This window comes from Blastomyces gilchristii (genome assembly GCF_000003855.2).
Source record: "Blastomyces gilchristii SLH14081 genomic scaffold supercont1.1, whole genome shotgun sequence".
NCBI classification, from domain to species: Eukaryota; Fungi; Ascomycota; class Eurotiomycetes; order Onygenales; family Ajellomycetaceae; genus Blastomyces; species Blastomyces gilchristii.
Genome location: NW_003101682.1, coordinates 787080 through 809211, shown reverse-complemented (window position 1 = coordinate 809211; position 22132 = coordinate 787080).

The following is a 22132-nucleotide window of genomic DNA, read 5'->3' as shown; positions in this document are numbered from 1 at the left end:
TAGAAGAAGTGATAAGGCATTTTATAAGTCAGTTACAGACAAGACATTATATAACAACATTATATCACTCACAGATAAACACAAAAGTGAAACACTTGAATAGAATCTTGAGTAACATGCTGATAAAATATCTAATAAGTAAGTCTACAAGATTATAGAATGAATATCTTAGTCAGGCACTATTAGTCACATAAATTCAGTAGCATGCAGTCTTCAAGTGTTCATCATTCTATCTGTTGTATGAATTACACTCATGCATTTCAGAGAATGCTTCAGAAAAGATGAGAAAGAGAACAGCAGTTACAGACACAGTAGTAGCAGTTGCAGACACAACAGTCACAGACACAGAATCAAGATTAAAAGAGATCAGTCATACACATGCAAAAGCTAACAAGTTACTTCTGAACTAAGCAATTCAATCAAAAAGAATACAAGACTCACTAGTTAAGAAATTAAGTCTTAAGATAAGAATATGAGTTCTTATACATAATGAGAGTTCTGAGAAGTTTCAATCTAGATGATTTGAGTTATATAAAATACTCAAATCACATTCTCTGAAAACATATGCATTGAAAGAATCAGAGAGATGAGTCTTATATAACTTAATAAATGATTCATAACTTATAAAAGTAAAGATACAAGATTTGAGTGAATTATGATTATTCACAGCACTATTTTCAGTGTTGAAAAAGAAGAGACTTATAATTGAAAAGTCTTATAAAGTAAGAGAAATCATAGACACTTATGAATCAGATAATCTCACTTATTTCAATCTTTTCACAATTATAAGAAAAGAATGAGAAGAAATGAAGAAATCAGATAAATATCACACTTCAATAAGTGATGAGACTGTAGCTGATTGTACAATAACATGCTATAGACAGTGAGTGTAATATAGCAAAGAGCAGTCTCAAAGCAGCAGACTTGCATGTAAATCAGATTACAGAAGAAAAAGAAATTCAGAGTTGAATTCAACTGTTTATATCAGTTTAATCACAGAGATAACAGAGAATGAAGCATCTGAAACATTCACAGATATATGAGATCAAGTCATCTCAATTTCTGAGAACACTCAGAGATCAGATGAGATTAGTTTTGATAAGTTATTCACTGTAGTAATCTGAGTGAGTAAAGAGAGACAGTATAATATGTGAGACAGAATCATAAAAGATGAAAGCTGTTAAACCTAGTTACTGAATGCTGTACTATATAGAGATTATGTAAGAGTAGTAGCTAGCAGATAAAGAAAAAGTGTAAGAAAAGAAAAGAAATAATAAATTGATCATTAACTGTAAGAGTCAGCTGTAAAAGACAAATATTATTATATATATCTCATTCATTTTCATACATTATATATTAATCTATTTTCAATGTCACATCATCTGAAAAACATCAAAAACAAAGAAAATCTTAAAACTCAAGATCTGTAAGAAATTCAAGAACTGTAAGCTGCTCTTGTAACAATACTGTATATATCTCTGATTTCTCTACTGCTCTGTGTACAATATTAATGTCATTTATCACAAGATTGACTGAAATGTCAATATAGAAATGTGTACATGTATGTATAGAAAAATTGAAGAAGAATGCAGAACTCACAGAATCAGAAGTCAGAATAGAGAGAGTGAAGATGAAAGAAATAAAAGAAGAAGAAGATATAGAATCAAATAAATAATGATGAGAGTCATCTGAGACTGAATACTTACAATCTGATATGCACACAATCTTCTCTGCAGAGAAGAAAGAGAAAGTAATAAGAGAAGCTTGAGAGTGAGAGAGAGTAGTCTCAGCAGTATTATCATCTTTAATTAGAATGATCTCTGACACTGAAGCAACTAAGAATCATTATTAGTATATAAAAATCACAAAATCAAAGATAAGAACAGTTATTAAATAAAGACTCACTGATCTTAGAGTTGTACACATAATTACAACACACACAAGGCTTCTCAGAAAGAGAGAGAGAGACACAGAGAAATGCAGAAAGCAGAACACAGTGTGTAAACAGCTTATTTTCACAATAATATCTCAGATAAGATGTACAAGTCTCATATCTGCAGATGTAAAAAAGTACAATATTCACATTTCTGTTCTTAAAAACACAGATATCTTTTATCTGCATTATGAAGTCAGATAACAGATATCAGAGAATAGACTGATATAAATCTATTATTCTGAAGAAATTCATTAGAGCAGATATTTTTACAATATTAAACTTTACAGTCATGAAAAGTTTCTTGATATCTGTAAATATCATGATTTCATACACAGTAAAACTCATAATGATTTTCTCTAAGAATAGAAAAATCAGTGTCAGAAAGAAAAGATAAAAAAGAAAAAGACTTATTATCTTAACACTGTTGAGAGAGAGAATGATTCTCTGATATGAATAAATAATTACTTTATTATAAATATTTAAAATAAATATAATAATCAGTGTCTGTGACTGAGCTTCAGATAGTCATATCATATATAGTCTTTGTATAATAAATTATTCTGAGAGTCAGCAAGAAGAGCAGAAGCATATATACTGAAAAACATGATTTATTAAGTCTATACAATATCTTCTTGAAACAGGAAGAGCTGATAATGAAAGTAGAGACAGTAAAATCAGAAGTAGCAGAAGTGAGAGTTGCAGGAACAGAGGTAGCAGAAGTGAGAGAATCAGACACAGAGACAAGTGTAGAAGATTAAGAGAAAACAGCAGAGAAAGAAGTAGCAGAAGAAGCAGGAAGAGATATAGAAGATCTGATCACACATGACACAGATAATTCCTTCATTATCATGTTCTTCAAGTTCTCAATTAATAATTCAATATTGAATTCACTATCATCAGCAAATACAGATCTGTCACCATGTGAAGATTCTACATGAATAAAAACAAATATATCAGTATCTGTGTTTATATAAAATCATGTCAGAAAACACAATCAGAAACCTGCTGAGAAGAAAAACAGTTGAGAGTGTATAAGAAGATGAAGAAGATGTGTTATCTATGATAATATATTCTGACAATTATTAGAAGATAAACAAGTTCTGATCATATTTCACAATATATTACACTTACTGCTAATGAACTGCCTGATATGAGCACTACAATGATGCTTGTTATGAGAACAGAGAATCATTATCAGAAATGAGTATAATATGATAGATGAACAGATAGAAAAGAGTTAAACAGAAGAAGAAGTAGAAATCTTGAATAAGATAATGATAATGTTCAATGATGACAATGATGAAGAAGATAATTGAAGAATGAAAAAAGTTAGTGAATAAGTGATGTAATATAGTGAAAGTTTCTTTGTGAGAATATACACAGAACACTAGCTGAATCAGGAACAGATCACAAGATTGCAAATACTAGTGATGTGCTAATCCACATGAAGCTAGGGCAGATGTCATGGTCATGTGAGCGTGACTGAATCTGGTGGGAGAGAATGTGGTTTGAAAGAATGTATGACTGTCGGATAATAACACGGCCACTTCCAAACTTGCTTACAAGTGTAAAGGGGCCATAGCAGCCACTAATTAATTTAGTGTACAATATATAAGAAGCCGGCGTACACCTGTAATCGTGCGCTGGCTCAAGCAACCTTTGAATAACACAGTTAACAGACAGCATATAATCTTGAGAACTTGACAGATTCTTGTTCAGACAGTGCTCATGAATTAACAGTCTTAATTCAATACTATAGATCTCAGTAATTCATGCATTTGATAGAATGAGCTCTGTAGAAAAGCTTCAGTAACTTGTTCAGTATTCATCTTATTATAAGATTTCAATATTATATCTTTGCTCAATTGATTCATAATAATCAGAATGTTTCTATAACTCTTACTCTCAGAGAGATCAACAGCAAAGTCAATTATTACATCTTATCAGATTCAATCAGAGATATTAAGCAGTTTCAGCAGATCTTTTCTACAGTTCTTTCATAAGATAATAAAAGAACAACAGTAGCAGTTTCAGACAAAATATCTGATACTATTTAATATCTCAGATCAGTAGAATTCTCAAGAGATTATTCAATACAGTTGTTCACAGTCTGAATAATCAGTTATATATAGACTGGCCGCCGGGATCATGAATTTCATGTTTGATCTCATTTGGTCTGGTCCCATACATTTCTTGGCGTGAATCCCGCTGGGACTGGCTATCAAAAAAACATGTAAAGTGACTATATATCAGATCTTAAAATGAAACCATGACTTGAAAAAAATGAGAAAGTGATTTCATTTGGTTTCATTTAGTCTCATTCTTGGCATAAAGTTACTATTTTTAGACATTTTAAGGTTTTTTTTAGACTATTTTTAATTTTTTAAAAAGTAACACTTTTTGATAATGCTTAAATGAGATTTAAAGTCATTTAAAGTAATAAAAATAATTTAAATTGAGAAGTGGAAATCATGGTCTCATTTGAAAAATGTGACAAGAGTAGACAGTAAGTCTCACTGAAACAGTATGAAACTACTATCTAATGTTAAAACCGTGTAATGGGATCAGTCGAATTGGTAATGAGACTATCAAAAAATCTGGTCCTGGTCTCAGACACGGTCACACAGTCAGTCTAGTTATATATGAATCATGCATCTCTTGCATTATTCAGATGTATAAGAGTTCAGAGTGAGAGACTCAGTATTATTCACAGAATGGCAGAGTATTACTGTTATCTATTGAACATTATAAGATGTCAGTCTTTATATGTAATTCTGAAGAGAATTGAGATGCTTCTTATTATACTGCTTTAGTGAGAATTTGAAGAAGTTCATCAGTCTAAGCTACTGTATATCACAGTTCATTCAGTGTAGAAGAAGTGGAGATATCAGTATCAGTTCAGAGAGAGAGTGTTCTAATTAGAGAAGTGTGTATAGTGTCATGAGTGATCTCATCATAATCAACTAATATCTTCAGGTTTAAGAGTCAGTGTTCTTGATTCAGTCAGTATGTGTCTGTTATATCAGACAGTATATCTTATTCTCATTGCAAGAGTGCATCTATCATTAAGTTCTGACTGCTGAGGTGATAGTGTATTGTAAAATAAAAGCAGCTTAGAAACTCAGATTATTATATCTGTTATTCAGTAAGTTTACAGATAGTTGTGAAGTATTTGAGATTCTTATAGTCTATGATTATCTTAAATTCAGAGATACTTCGGAGTTCAGAGTCTTAGTCTTCTAGACAGTGTATAATTATAAGAAGTTTCTTATCATAGATCTTATAATTGTATTCAGCAGGACTCAGTTTCTTAGATATAAAGATACATGATTGTAAGATATCTTTATCATTATATTACAATATAGCTTCTTCTGTGATATAGTCAGAGAAATCAGCTTTAACAACTATTTCACAATCAGAATTGAATATTATCAGCAGAGAGATATTAATGAACATTTTCTTCATTTATATAAATGCAGCTTCAGTGTTCACTGATCATTGAAATACTGAGTCTTTCTTAGTAAGTTCTGTAAGTAATCTTATGATATCTGAGAAGTTTTGTATAAATTACTGATAAAAGTTAGTAAATTCAATGAAGCTTCATATATCTTTCACAGTATATAAAGCTTCTCATTTAAGAATAACAGAGATCTTCTCAGAATTCATTTGAATTCTCTTATCAGCTTCTATGATGAAATCTAAGTATTTAGTACTCTTAACTTTGAAATCACACTTGTTAATATTAATTGATAGTTCTGCTTCTCATAGTTATTATAATACTCTTCATACATGCTCTTGATACTCTTTTCTGAATTCATCAGTGAAGATGAGAATGTTATCTAGATAAGCAGCTGCAAACTTATTAAGAAAATCTCAGATTGCTTAGTTAATATACTTCTGAAATATACTGAAAGTGTTAGCCAGTTCAAAGAGTGTGACTACTCATTCAAAGAGGTCATAATATGTTCAGAATACTGTAAGTCATTCATCTTCTTCAGTGATATGAATCTTATGAAATGCAGTGATGATATCTAGCTTTTTAAATCTTTAAGCTCATTTAATATATGCTAGAGTTTCATTGATAAGAGATAAGAGATAATGATCTTTCTTTATCAATCTATTCAGATCTCAGTAGTTCACACAGAATTGAAGTTCTTCATCTGACTTCTTTACAAAGAGAATAGAAGCTGCAGTGAAAGAGTTGCTAATATATATGAATTTCTTATTCAACAGATCATTGAGTGTCTTTTGAAGAAGTAGAAGTTTATCTTGAGACATATTATAAAGAGAGTCTCACAGTGACTCAGAGTTCTTATTATTCTTCTTTTCTAACTTGATACTGTGATTCACTTCTGAGCCTTATAAAGAGAGTATATTTATAATATTATCTTGTCAGAAGATATCTAGATAGTCATGATATTATTGAGAAAGTTTTGTGTGAGAATCTGTTATTATAGTACAGAATAACTTTTCTAGAGCTTTCTTGATATTGATCAGACTGGTGAAATAGATTGATACATGATTCTGTCATCAGTGACTTTGTTAGTAACTCTGTCAGTAGTTTTGATAATGACTTCTTTTTCAGAGCATTTCATAAGTATTGGCAGAGATCTGTGTAAGGTTCATAGTCTTGTGAATATCATCTTTGTAAATCCTATCATTATTTAAGAATATTAAGCTCTTGTTTTGAGCATTCAATAAGATGCCTTGTTCAGATAGCCAGGCAAGTTCTAGCGTAAGATCATAGTCAAGATTAGACTGACTGTATGACCGTGTCTGAGATCAGAACCAGATTTTTTGATAGTCTTATTATCAATTCAACTGATCTCATTACATTGTTTTAACATTAGATAGTAGTCTCATACTGTCTCAGTGAGACTTACTGTCTACTCTTATTACATTTTTTAAATGAGATCATGATTTTCACTTCTCAATTTAAATTATTTTTATTGCTTTAAATGACTTTAAATCTCATTTGAGTGTTATCAAAAAGCATTACTTTTTAAAAAATTAAACATAGTCTAAAAAGAACCTTAAAATGTCTAAAAATAGTCACTTTACATCAAGAATGAGACTAAATGAGATCAAATGAAATCACTTTCTCATTTTTTTCAAGTCATGATTTCATTTTAAGATCTGATATATAGTCACTTTACATGTTTTTTTAATAGCTAGTCCCAGCGGGATTCATGCCAAGAAATATATGAGATCAGACCAAATGGGACCAAACATGAAATTCATAGTCCCGGCGGCCAGTCTAGTCAAGATTCTCAACTTTATATGCATAGGCATCTTCACATTGATGTTCTTCAACATCTATGTTTAGTTTCACCATGTAACAAGTGTGAATGTCTTTTGAATCATCAAATTCTGTGAGAAGTCAGGGTCTTGATAAGAGAATACACTGAAGGTTATAACATCTTACAATTGAAGATTTAATCATTGTATAATGGCATAGACTGCTGTCTATCATGGCTTTCATATTATACATGTTATCAATCACAGTAGATACAAGAATTGCATTCATTGTCATTTTCTCTTCAAATTATTGTCATTCAACCTCTTCAAGCTTCTGTTTACAAATTTAAACAGAAGCTAATCTTTTCTCTGTTTCATCAGAGTATTCTCATAGTTATCTTCTAAATCTTTCTTCACTGCAATGTAGTTAATATGGACAGGCACTGATTCATTCTTCAAATGAGAAGACACTGATATTTCTCTTGATTGAAGAGATGCTAGTCTTTCTCTTAAGTGTGAAGACATATAGATTAATCAGCAGTTGAAAGTAATGAGTTCTAATCAGTTACAGTTGATGCATACTTCATGTTAATGTTGATCAACAACTTTCTCAGAAGTGATCTCAGAAACTCAGAAGCCTGTTCAAATGATGAAAACTCTTACTTATGCATAGACATTTAAATCTATTCAGTTCATGATATCTGCATCATTGCTGTTCTTCAGCATGAGTGTATAAGTGACTGAAGTGTAACATCTTCTATCACTGTTCTGTATACTTTTGAGCTTGATAAGACAGTCATTCAATCTCAGTTGATGACTGATATTGAAGTTCAAAAACCAGTTATAGCTTCAATTAAGCCATCATTCTTTGAAAACTTCATCATTCTGACTACAATGCCTGAATTCAGTACTGAATTCCTTATTCAGAATGAGAATCTCTGGAAGTCAGCAGTAGAATCTTTGCTAAACACAACAATTCTATCTGAAAGAGATGAAAAGTGAGACAAATTCATTCTTCATAATATTCCAGTTGAAATTTTTGACTGTGAAGAAGGAATGCTACTTCTCAAAAATGAATTGAAAGAATACAACTCTATTCAACTGAGAAAGAAGCCTGTATGACTAAATTCAATTGAGTTCAGACAAAGCAGGAGAAATGCCTCTGTTCTAGTATATACAAAAACACTTGAACAGTCAAAGATCTCTGAAGTAAGAGTAGCAGGTTTGAAAATAAGAGTTCATGAATACAAAGACTCAAGAATGAATCTCAAAGCTCAAACACAGGGTTCAAACTGTCAAAGATATGAACACTTTGCAATCTCATGTTTTAGAGACTCAAAATGTGTATTCTGTGCCAGAGATCACAAAACTAGTGAGCATAAATGTGAAACATGCTTAAAAAGAGATGAAATATGTCAACACACTCTGCTTAAGTGCTCTAATTGCAAAGAAAAACATGCATCTAGATCAAAAGAATGTATGTTTGCTCCTAGAACTCAAAAGAACTGGAGAAAAGGTGAAGCTCAAAGTCAATCTAGAACTGAAGAGAAGAGTCAAGTCAGTAGACTTTCAACTACAAACTTAAAAAGAAGAAACTCTCAACTATCTAAATCTTCAAACTTCAATTCTTCAGCTAAATGTAAACAGAATTTGAATCCTCAAACTCCTGTTAAGATTAGAGAATTGAGAAATGACTCTGATGATAAACTAGATATAATGCAAGCAGTTGAGATCCCTACTTTTCAAAATAGTTATAATCTACTATCTGATGATAGTGACTAGATCCTACTCTATCTCTACTCTCTTTTAGTATGAATATACAACAAAAACAACAAAAAAAGTTTAAAAACTTTTCAAAAATCACATTTACTCAAAATAATGTGAATAGAAACTCAAATTGTATTTATTCTTGTCTTTAAATTGTATTTGAATAAAAAGTTGATTTTATACTACTTCAGAAACTGAATTTTGATGCTGAGCAAAATTACATCATTTCTCATTCAAGCTACTACTACTTTCTACCTCAAAAGTCTGAGATAAAGTCAAGAGTAATGATCTATGAAAGAAAGAGATCAAGATATTAATTTAATCTAAGATTTGATATCATGTCTGACTCTGATATTCTGGTGAGTGATATTATAGATAAAGAAAATGAGTTTGATACTATACAGCTTATAAATATCTGTAATGAAAAGTCATTGAAGGAAAATAACAATATCTGAACAATTGATAGAGAATTTCTGAACATAACTTCATCAAGAAACTCTATAATTGTAGGAGATTTCAATGTCCATCATCTCTGATAAAATTCAGAATGCAAGAGAGCAGTGAGAGCTGATAATCTGATTGAATGAATCTTTGAGCATTCAATAGATTTGATTAATAAGTCTGATTAATAAACATTCTTTAGAAAAGGCATGAAATAGAAATCTATTATAGATCTAATCTTCATGTTATAAAATCTAATGAAAAGAAGACTTGTAAACTGATTTATTAATTCAAATGAGACATCAGGATCAGGTCATGAGATTATTCAATTTGATATTGAACTGAGTGAAAAACAAATAAGTGAAAATCCTCTTCTCTCTAATCAGTTTAACTTTGAAAAAGCTGATTGAAAAGCAGTTGAAGAAAGCATAAAACTGTTAAAATCTGAAAGACAGAATGAGCTATATTAAAATTCTGGTCAAGATATCTCAAATGAAATGCTTGAGAATAGAGTGAAGCTTATTACATCTATTATTCTAACAAGTGTTAAAGATAATATTTCAAAGAGAAAATCTTCTGAGTATTCAAAACCTTGATAAAATGAGAATATCTCATCTAAAAGAAAAGAATTAGCTACTGCTAGAAGAGATTGAAAGAATAATGTAATATCTGATGAAGAGTTCAAAGCTGTCAGAAATGAATATTTTTCAGATATTAAAAGAGCTAAAACAGACTGCTGGAATAAATTTCTTGAAGAAGTATAAGAGAAGGAAGTTTTTAAAGCTTTTAACTATACTAAAACAAGAAGTGTAGCAAAACTTCCAGCCTTAGAATATGAGTTTCAGAATGAATTATATACAGCAAACTCTTTTGAGAAAAAATGTCAAGCTTTCATGAGAATTCTCTTTCAGAACTCATCAGATTCAGATTCAGATTCAGAGAAAGAGAATATATTACTTCTCAACTACATTGATGAAAATGACTGGGAATGGTCTGATCTTACATAAGATGAATTAGAGTCAGCTATCTTCTCAAGTTCTGTTAAAACTGCTGCAGGGCCTGATTCAATTAATCACTTGATTATTCAAAATACATATTCCTACTTAAAGAATGAATATTTTGAGCTCTTTTTCAATCTCTTGAAAAATGAATATCATTCTGAATGCTGAAGAGAAGCCACTGGAGTGATTCTTACAAAACCTAATAGAAAAACTTCAATTTCTAAGTCATATAGAGTAATATCTCTATTAAACTGTGTAGAAAAGATTTTGAAAAAGATAATAGCTACTTGACTATCTTTTATAAGCTCTATTAATAACTCTCTTTTATTCAGTGAATAAATGAGAGATAGAAAACAATGTTCTGCAATTGACACTGTTCTCTCAGTTATTCATGATATTCAAATAGCAAAGCATGAAGATCTGGTCTCAACTGCAGTTTTTATTGATATAAAAGAAGCATTTGATTATGTTTCAAAGTCAAAATTAATTCAGACTTTGAAGATGTTAAAACTGTCACTTTCTCTAATAAAATGAGTTGACTGTTTTATATCTAAAACAATTATACAACTTTTCTTTGATAGACTGAAATAAGACAAGACTGAGATAAAAATAGAAGTGCTGTAAGAATCTTCAATCTCACTCATTTTATTTGTAATATACACTGCATATCTATTCAAAGATAGAAATATGAAAATAGTGTGATCTTCAAGTTATATAGATGATATTGATCTAGTCTACAGCTCAAAAACTATCAAAGAGAATTTGAAAGTGATTGAAAATGCTGTAAAGAAAATCCTTATCAGAGCAGATATCAATCAAATTCAATTTGATATGAATAAAACTGAGTTAATTCATTTCTTTTCTAGATTCAATGAGAAAGAACTGTCTCTAACTCTTTTAAATAGAGAGATTAAACCCAGTTTAAATGTCAAATGATTAGGAGTATGATTACACTTCAAGTTGAATTTTAAATATCATATTCAACAAAGAACTGTCAAGGCAGAAAGACTATTGAATAACATTATCAGACTATCAAATACAGAGAGAGGTCTATTCTTCCAGGCTATGAGATAGTTATATATAGCCTGTATTATCTCAGTAGCTGATTATGAAGTTCAAGTTTGATGAAATAATCAAGGAAATTTCACTGAACTCTTTCAAAGTCTGCAAAACAGAGCTTTGAGAAGAATTCTGAAAGCATTCAAATCATCTCCTATTAAAGTAATGAAAATTGAAGCTTCAATTCCTTCTTCTGCTATTAGATTTGAAAAGGCCTGTATGAACTATGCTCTGAGAGTTATAAAGATAAGCTTAAATCATATAATCAGAGAAAGAGTCTCTTTCTCATTTTCATCAGTTAACTCTGGAAATGAACTGGATTGAAATAGATTTCTTGATTGAAATGAAAATAATTCTTCAAAGAAAATGTCTTCTCAACTGTACAGACTATGCTCACTGATTAAAAATCAATGTTCTTCTTTAAATGTTGAAAAAGTTGATCATGAGAAGTTATCTCTCTGAAGAGAAAAGCTTGAATCTCTTATAGACTTGTAAATAAGTAAACTATCTAAAGAGAAAGAATATGAACAGCATTTGAAGAGAATTTCTACAATAAATATAAAAGACTCTATTCTGATTTATTCAGATGACTCAAAAAATAAGAATTTGAATAGATTAGATGCAGGCATTGCTTATACTGAAGATAATATTAATTTTATCTCAGATTTCTGGAATTTAGGCAGTGAATCTGAAGTCTTTGATGCTGAATTATTTATAATAGTGAAAGCTTTCAAACTTATTGAAATAAAATCTCATAAAAGAGAAAATAGTTTGAAAGAGATATGAATATTCTCTGATAGTCAAGCTGCTTTAAAAAGACTTAGAAATAGTCAGATTCATAATAATCAAATGAATCTTGAACTGATCTTAAACTTCATTTTAAAAATTCAAAAGAGAAGAACATCAAAGCTGATAATTTATCTGCACTGAGTTCCTACTCATATGAATATTCATGGTAATGAATTGGCTGATTCAGCTGCAAAAAAAGGTTAAGAATTAAGCAGATCTGTTCAAAAAATTGTGTCCTGATCTTTTATAAAGAGGAAAATAAAAGAATCTTGTTTAGACAAGTGGAATGAAAGCTGGCAGAAATAAAAGAAGAGTATACATTATTCAAGATTTGAAACAAAACCCAAGTGAAAACCTTGTTCAATTAAATGTAAAAAGAAAATATTCTCATCTATAATACAGCTGAAATTAGAACATGGCTATTTCAAATCTTATATACAAAGATTTGATGATAGATTTGATTCAATAGAATGCTCATTCTGCAATGTAAATGAGAATCCTGAGCATATTGTAATGCACTGTGCATTATACAATAGTCTCAGAGTCAGATTGAAAGAGAAGTATGATCTAAATCAATTAAATATGAGATTCTTATTCTCAACTGAGACAGGAATTAAATACTTAATAGACTTTCTATCAGAAACTCAAGCAGCTACAAGAAAATGGCTGAATTCAGAAATATCTGAATATGAAGAGGAGGAAATTGATCAGATATAGTCTGTTAAAACAGCTATATACTATCTTTCAATAATTTGTTTCATTACAGTCTCTCATTCTATTACTTTATCTTTTTCTTTCTATTCTTTTCTATTTATCTATTTAATGTGTCTATCTTTAAGACTGTGTTCTCTTTTCTTTTGTCATGTCAAATGGTTTCAAAGTATCAGAAGATGTTAAAATACTGCAATTTGTAAACAGTTTTTGTATTCTGAGCTGGAATTTTCTGATTTTGCATATCTGAAATTGATGAATGTATAATAGTTAACTGTGTAGATATAGGAAAAACCCTGAGAACTTTTAGTTCTCAGGTAGATGTCATAGTCTCTGACTGCATACATCTATAATTGAAGAATAATAATAATAACAGTCATTCAATGTTCAGAGCTGTGTGTAGAAATCTTCATAAGTCTGGTCTTTATCTACACTTACAAGAGCCTGTAAGAGTTCAAAAGTGAATGTCTTCTTGAGCATACTAATCTTCATTTAATTCTCTCAAGATTGATCACCTGCTTCTAGAATATTGATGTTGAAGTCAGAGATAAATGTTGTAAGAGAAGTGTTTCTCTGTTAAACACTCTGTAATCAATCTAATACTTTCTGTTGCATGATAGTGTCTCAGAACAGAACATCAAGATATTTGATAATATTATCAGATGTTTATAACACTGATTCACATACTTTTATTTATGAATGAAACTTCTGTTTCACATGATTCTTCAATCATTCATTGATATACTAATCTTGATTAATTAACATACTGATGACATCTTCATCTACACTCAGTTTCATAAGCATTTTCATTCTTCATAATGAGTAGAGAGTGAGATCAGAAGTATTGAAATATGCAGAAGCATCTAAGTGTTCTTTCAGTGCTTTTGTATTTAATTCAGTAGATATTGAAATTGTCTGTGCCGAGGTTTCTTGTTGAGATAATTGTTGCATTTCTTCATATTGATGTTATTGAGTTGCATGCATATCAGCTATTTATTGTTGTTGCAATTTCAATATTGCTTGAAGTCACTGTGATATCACTTCTATGCTCGCATTCAAGAGTTCTCTCATATTGTTGTTAGATATGTCATTCATTGAGTGCATGATAACTGTGAAATCTTGAAGAAGTATAATTGTATGAATACCTTATATATATGAGTGTCAAAACTCTCAGATCTTTTACTGATATTCTCTTTGTAAGATCTTATTGTAGAGTCAGAGTGACTGATAAGCAAGCTTCTATCTGAGAACTCAGTGATCACTTTAACTGATTGTTTCTCTTTCTTATATGTTATTATGCATTCAGATATCTCTTAATGAATAATCATTTCTAATGAGAAGACAATGCATATATAATTGTTTCTAATAAGAAGATGATGAACATTTTTCTAATATAAGAAGCCTACACTGAATAGATTGATATGATATTGATAGGTCTTATATAACAAAGAGAAAAACATTAGAGAAGGAAAAGAAAGAGAAAGTGCAAGAATCAGTGATTGAAGTGAATATTTATACATGTATGTGATGATGTACACAGTGGAGCTTCGAGGCAGAAGAATCTATACGCATTCACGGCGGCCGAGGATCGGTGATTGAGAATGGCTGAGAATCAGAGCATATGTGTTCAAGAATGGAGCAGTTGAAATCTGTGAAGTGTAACAGAATAGTCTATATAATTGATCAGACGCACCCCGCCACATCAGCTATCTTAGTTAAACTAAATATCTCTGTGAGATCTCAGCATTTCTCTGATATCTGAAGCTCAGTTTTCATAATCACAAAGTTCTCAGACATTTATAAAGTTATTATATAGATGAGCTTCTCTTCTCTAATTAACTTTACAGTATTAACTGATTCTATCTCTGTAAGTGAGTCTGTTAACACTGATCAGAAGTATAAATCTGACTTATAAACAGCTATATGTGAATTATGTCTTTGAAGTTATATAAGTCTTAAGTATATATTATTTATAATATCTGTGATAATTACAGTTTCGATAAATCTTCTTCAAGTTTCAGAGAGATCTTATAATTTCAAGATAGCTCTTATAAGTCTCTCAGTTCCAGACTGATCATGTGACCGTGTCTGGAACCAGGACCAGATTTTTTGATAGTCTCATTACCAATTCAACTGATCTCATTACACAGTTTTAACATTAGATAGTAGTCTCATACTGTTTTAGTGAGACTTACTGTCTACTCTTATCACATTTTTCAAATGAGACCATGATTTCCACTTCTCAATTTAAATTATTTTTATTGCTTTAAATGACTTTAAATCTCATTTGAGCATTACCAAAAAGTGTTACTTTTTAAAAAATTAAAAATAGTCTAAAAAAAACCTTAAAATATCTAAAAATAGTAACTTTATGCTAAGAATGAGACTAAATGAAATTAAATGAAATCACTTTCTCATTTTTTTCAAGTCATGATTTCATTTTAAGATCTGCTCTATAGTCACTTTGCATGTTTTTTTAATGACTAGTCCTAGCGGGATTCACATGAAGAAATGTATGAAACCAGATTAAATGAGATTAAACATGAAATTCATGGTCTCAGCAGCCAGTCTACTCAGTTCTCAGATCTGAGTTCTTATATTCTGCTTCTTATAATAGCAGATTCTCAGTTTTTATTATTCAGTTTATTTACTTCACAAGCTTTAGAACTACTACAGTGATCTGAGATTCTGAGTTCATTAATACTTTTTGTACTTATAGAGCAGTAGTACTGCAGTACAGTCTTTTCTCATAAGTATGTATTTTCATTGAAGAAGTAACAGATTCAGATGTCAGCTTTAAGACTCTTAAGAAGACTTACTAACTCTGCCTATAACTTCTCAAATTTCTATTTTAATTTATTCAGATAGTTTATGTGAAGATATTCTGATTTAAAACAGATAAAGTAGAGACTCTTTTTCTTAATCTCTCTGTTATATACTCTGTTTACAGAAGCTTATAAAGCTCTCTCTCTCTACTTAACAGTCAGATATAAATCTCTCTATATTTTATCATCTTTTTTCAGTAAATCTGTTCTCTGTTATTCTAACTCTTACAGAGTTAATCAGTGATTCACTCTTCACAGATCTGTGACTCTCACAGTGATCTTTAAGTGATGAATAAGAGTTATCAGTTTCTTCAGAGTCAAGAACTTAGAGTCTTACTTAATAATTTTATTCTATATATTTTTATTTAATCTCTTTATAAATATCATCATTCAGATCTTGTTTCAGAGCTCTATTTTCACAGACTTCAATTCACATTATAATTTTATAAAGTGCTGTGAGTAGTCTTTATCAGATTTCTCATCTCTTTTTCTAATATTAATAATTACAGCTTAGATTTTTTCTGTTCAGCTTATAGAGTCTCTTAACTTATTCTTTAGATAGATCTTGAGAACAGATTAGTAGAATCTCTTATAATTATTCTTTAAATAATTCAGTCAATTCTTGACTTCACTGTAGTAGAGATCTGTTATTATATAAATAACAGCTTCTTCATCTTTCATATCATATAGCTGAGCTTGTAAGTCAATTTTAAATACAAACTTATAAAAGCTTTTATAGATTGTAATTCAGTAGATAATCTTAAGTAGTTACAGCTTAAGAAAGTTTCTTTTCAGTTTATAGATATTTTTATAGATTATATTTAGAGACTCAATTCAAGAGTATTTACAGACAGTAAGCATTTCTTATAGAAAAATAGCTTAATCTTATAAAAGATACTCAAGAATATTCTTCACTAAGATTGATTTATTTATAAGTTCAGAAAGTTTCTCTATTACAGATACAGAAAATAATATTCTGAAAGTAATTAATAAGTTCTCTAAGACTTCTTTTATAGAGATTATTCATGATTCAGATAACTGCTTCTGAGTGTCTGCAGTAGAGTTTACAGAGATTGAAATATATAAGTTTCTAGTTCTTTCAGTTATAATAAGTGATTGCTAACTGACAGAGCTTGAAATGTAAGAATAAGTGCTTTCAGATGATTATTCAGATATTTGCAGCTTGATATGATATGTACTATTAACTACTAGAAGTATTTACAGTAGAAAGATAAAATATAGAGATTAAATGTATAATAGTATTCAAGCTGAGTTATGAATAGTATTCGCAAACTTCAGTCTATATAGTTGTATGTAGTCAAGAGCCGCTAACTCTATTGATTACATGAGAGATAGAAATAGAGGTAAAGAATCCGCGAGAAGCGGGATTTCTCACAGATATAGAGATGAAGTCTAGTGTTCTTAATATTGAAGATAGTTTATTTAATCAGAGAAGAAATGATCTGTGTAATTCATATAGTACTTATAGTAGTTTTAACATATGATTTATATGCTTCAAATTTTAAATTCTCTTTAACTTTCATTATTTATCAGATTCATATATACTAGCTCATTAATATCACTATTAATAAAGATATTAATTTCATCTAACTGTTCTGTATCTAGATCAAATGCTGCTATTAAAGCGAATAAGATTTGAATATCTCTGACAGCTAGTATGTGAGCTTTTCTAGTAAGGTCTGTGATAGATTGAAGATCTCTGTGTATACAGATATAAGCTTTGTATTTTAAAAGAAAATCTTCATCATTAAATTTGTAGATAAATACTTATCATAGAGAGATAACTGAGACATCTCTCTGTAATCTGTTAGTAATTTCATATGTATTCTGCAAAGATATACTATTTCATTCTCTCTTCACAGCGTTCTCAAATTCTTCGCAATGTGAGTATTTTTCAACATCTGCTCAGTGATTCAGTGAATCTTGCGGTTGAGAGCTATGAATTCTTGAGAGAATTGACACTGTAGATATATTATTGATAACTGTGAAAACAGTATTAGAAAATAAATTTTGAGACTTGTAGAAGTCTGAGTGTGAATGAGAATAAGAGAATACTTCATTAATTATTTGAAAAGAATTGACTTTGACATTTGTAACTATCATAAAATGAGCAGCTCTGCATTTTCAGGTTCTGTGACCTTTAATAATATTAGCTTCATCAAAGTCAGCACTGATATCATACGCTCTAGATGCAATATTTCGTGTACAATTATCTATAACAGCTGAATGAGTATTAATATCAACATTAAGACCTGTTGACTCTGGCGTTGAATCTGGTGTAGAAGGAATCAAAACATTATAATAATTATACTCATTATTTTCCTTCTCTGTTTCTTTGAAGCTTTGAGCATTTTCTTCAAGATGGAAAACATCAATATTTGAAGTGTCTATAATCTCATTCAATTGATTGATAGAAGTCATCAATGATTCTTGAACTTTTATATGTAGAAGCGTCACCTTCTTAGATACTCAATCTCTTAGTTGTCTTTCAATGTAGAGATCTTCAGAGTTGAATTTTCTATTCTCATTAAACATCACATCTCTTGCTCTTATCACCTGTTCTAAGTGTGAAATTCAAATTCAATAGATGTTTGTAGAGTCATATTCAACTAGATATTTAATATATCCTCAGAGATCTAGCTTCTGAGAGCAGTTTCTATTGAGAACTTTATCTAGTATCTTTGCATAAGTATAATATCTGTAGATTTGTAGATAAGTGCAGAAGTGAAATTTAATCTATAGAAATTCTTTCAATACTTACAGAGAGAACTTTTAATCTAGAATTCTAGTAGAGATTTGATTTGCAAGATAGATAACAGTAAGTGCAATCTCAGAGAAAAGGTATTGTAATACAAGGAATTCTATTTATAGAGTTCTAGTCTTTATTATTAATATTACTTCTGCTTGCTCTGTTGCATCATTTTACTTATAAATATACTCTGAAGAATACTTCATCTCTAGATCTTTATTATTCGCTTAATTAGTGAAGTTATCTGTCTTCTTGACTACAGTATCATTATTAATATAAATAATCTTTATAGTATAGTTAAATTAATATTTAATTCAATTAATAGCTTATCTAAGAGCTTTTCAGATTTCAGATGTTCAGATAGCTGTGATAGCTATATGAAATTGTAGATAATTATACATGAAATGAATAAGATAACACTCATCATTATAGCACTGTGTAGAGTCATATATAATATCAGTGTATAGATATTTAAATGATATTTAAGATCTCATATAAGAATGTCTAGATATTTGATTTTTTACATTAGATAGATAACAGAGTTTGCAAAGCTTAATAATAAGCTCATCTGCAGTATAAGCTGCTTTAAAAAGACTTAGAAATAGTCAGATTCATAATGGTCAAATGAATCTTGAACTGATCTTAAACTCTGTTTTGAAAATTCAAAAGAGAAGAATATCAAAGCTGATAATTCATCTACACTGAGTTCCTGCTCATATGAATATTCATGGCAATGAATTGGCTGATTCAGCTGCAAAAAAGGGTGCAGAATTAAGCAGATCTATTCAAAAAGTTGTGTCCTGGTCTTTTATAAAGAGAAAAATAAAAGAATCTTGTTTAGACAAGTGGAATGAAAGCTGGCAGAAACAAAAGAAGAGTATACATTATTCAAGATTTGAAACAAAACCCAAGTGGAAATCTTGTTCAATTAAATGTAAAAAGAAAATATTCTCATCTATAATGCAGCTGAAACTAGGACATGGCTATTTCAAATCTTATATACAAAGATTTGATGATAGATTTGACTCAATAGAATGCTCATTCTGCAATGCAAATGAGAATCCTGAGCATATTGTAATGCACTGTGCATTATACAATAGTTTCAGAGCCAGATTGAAAGAGAAGTATGATCTAAATCAATTAAATATGAGATTCTTATTCTCAACTGAGACAGAAATTAAATACTTAATAGACTTTCTATCAGAAACTCAAGCAGCTACAAGAAAATAGCTAAATTCAGAATTATCTGAATATGAAGAGAAGGAAATCAATCAGATATAGTCTGTTAAAACAGCTATATACTATCTTTTAATAATTTGTTTTGTTACAGTCTCTCTTTACTTTATCTTTTCCTTTCAATTTCTTTCTATCTATCTATTTAATGTGTCTATCTTTAAGACTGTGTTCTCTTTCTCTTTTCCTTTGTCATGATATTGTCAAATGGTTTTAAATATCAGAAGATGTTAAAACACTGCAATTTGTAAACAATTTTTGTATTCTGGGCTGGAATTTTCTGATTTTGCATATCTGAAATTGATGAATGTATAATAGTTAACTTTACAGATATAGGAAAAACTCTGAGAACTAAAAGTACTCAGGTAGATGTCATAGTCTCTGACTGCATACATCTATAATTGAAGAATAATAATAATAATAATAATAATAATCATCTGCAGCATCTTCTTGATAAGTGATTTGAATATCAGTTGCATCATTTGTAAGATTTTAAATAACAATTTTTAAAGAATGTTCTAATCTCTTGTATTATATAGACTAGACTGATCATCAGAACTATGAATTTCATGTTTAGTCTCATTTGATCTGATCTCATACATTTCTTAGTATGAATCCCGCTGAAACTAGTTATTAAAAAAACATGCAAAGTGACTATATATCAGATCTCAAAATGAGATTATGACTTAGAAAAAATAAGAAAGTAATCTTATTTGATTTTATTTAGTCTCATTCTTGGCATAAGATTACTATTTTTAGACATTTTAAGGTTTTTTTTAGACTATTTTTAATTTTTTAAAAAGTAACACTTTTTGATAACACTCAAATGAGATTTCAAGTCATTTAAAGCAATAAAAATAATTTAAATTGAGAAGTGGAAATCATGATCTCATTTGAAAAATGTGATAAGAGTAGACAGTAAGTTTCACTGAGACAGTATGAAACTACTATCTAATCTTCATCCATCATCAAGCGCTTCACCACGAACTCGCTCAATTTTTCGAATAAAAACCTGCTGATAGATTCATCGAAAAGCCCTTCGATCATACAAGCATTTTGGCCCCATCGCTGACCGAATACGCCGTGTGGTGGTGGAGTTATCCAGCCAAATGTGAACCAGACATTGTTCAAAACTCCTGTGTGGGATTATCCCCTGTTCACCCCTACCACACCACAACCCCGGGCCAAATTGCCATACAAATTGTAAGGTGAAGAGACCTAATCATATGTGTCAATCTTCTTGATTTTGAAAGATCTCTGATCTGTAATTGTGAAGATATCTGAGAAGCAACTTCTCTGAAAACCCTGTCTATCTTTGATGTTTCAAAACATTAACATCAAGTCTCACTCACATATCATCCTTCTCAATCTGGCCCATCTTCAGCAGAAAAATCCAAAAAGATATCTCAGTAATAGTATCAAGTACATAAGCAACAGACATATCTGAAGTGCATTCTTCATGAAAAACCCTCTCTGTCTTTGATGTATCAAGACATCAACACTAAGTCTCACTCTTGTATCACTTCTTCTGATCTGGCTCATCTCTGATGGAAAAATACAAAGAGATATCTCAGCAACTGTACTTGATACATAATTGACAGACATAATAACTATCAAATCAGTATACTTCAAGATCTGACTGAGCCTTTGATTTCTGCACAGTGAGATATATTAAATCTAGTTTTAATATCTTAATATTCAATAGATTCTGCAAGGGATTGAGAATAGACTATAGCAACACTAGATTTCTATTGAATTTGAGAATTAACTCTATATTAATATAATTATTGATTAAGTCTTCTATTTTAAGATATAAATAATCAGTTTCTCTATATTTCACTGACAATATTTATATTATTATATAGAAACAGACTTATATTCTCTATAATATCAAGACTCTGAAGAGAGAAAGTCTTGATAAAGAGTATACAGTAGTATATATCTTAGTAGTTTCTATCTCATTCTTCTGCACCAGTTAATACAAAAAAAAGATCTTAGAAATAGTTTTTTACTTCTCTTGAAAAAGTAAAATGTTTTTCTCTGAGTTTTATACAATATTCTTACAAAGAATTAAAAACAGAGTTATTTTCTATCATAATTTTATATTCTTTTAAATAAGAATTACTTTTTCAGTGACTGAAGAGCTTTTATTAATCCTTAATTCTTTTTTACACTCTTTATTAACTGATTCAGTTGCACACTTATTATGTGAGAAGAATTGAATGATTTACAATAAAATTGAATAGTTTTAATTAATTTCTCTGCAAAAAATTGATCTATTTTTTTATTAGTTTTTCTCTCAAAAACTGTTATATATCTGATTTATTATTAATTGATATATACTTTTTTCTCACTGTATTCT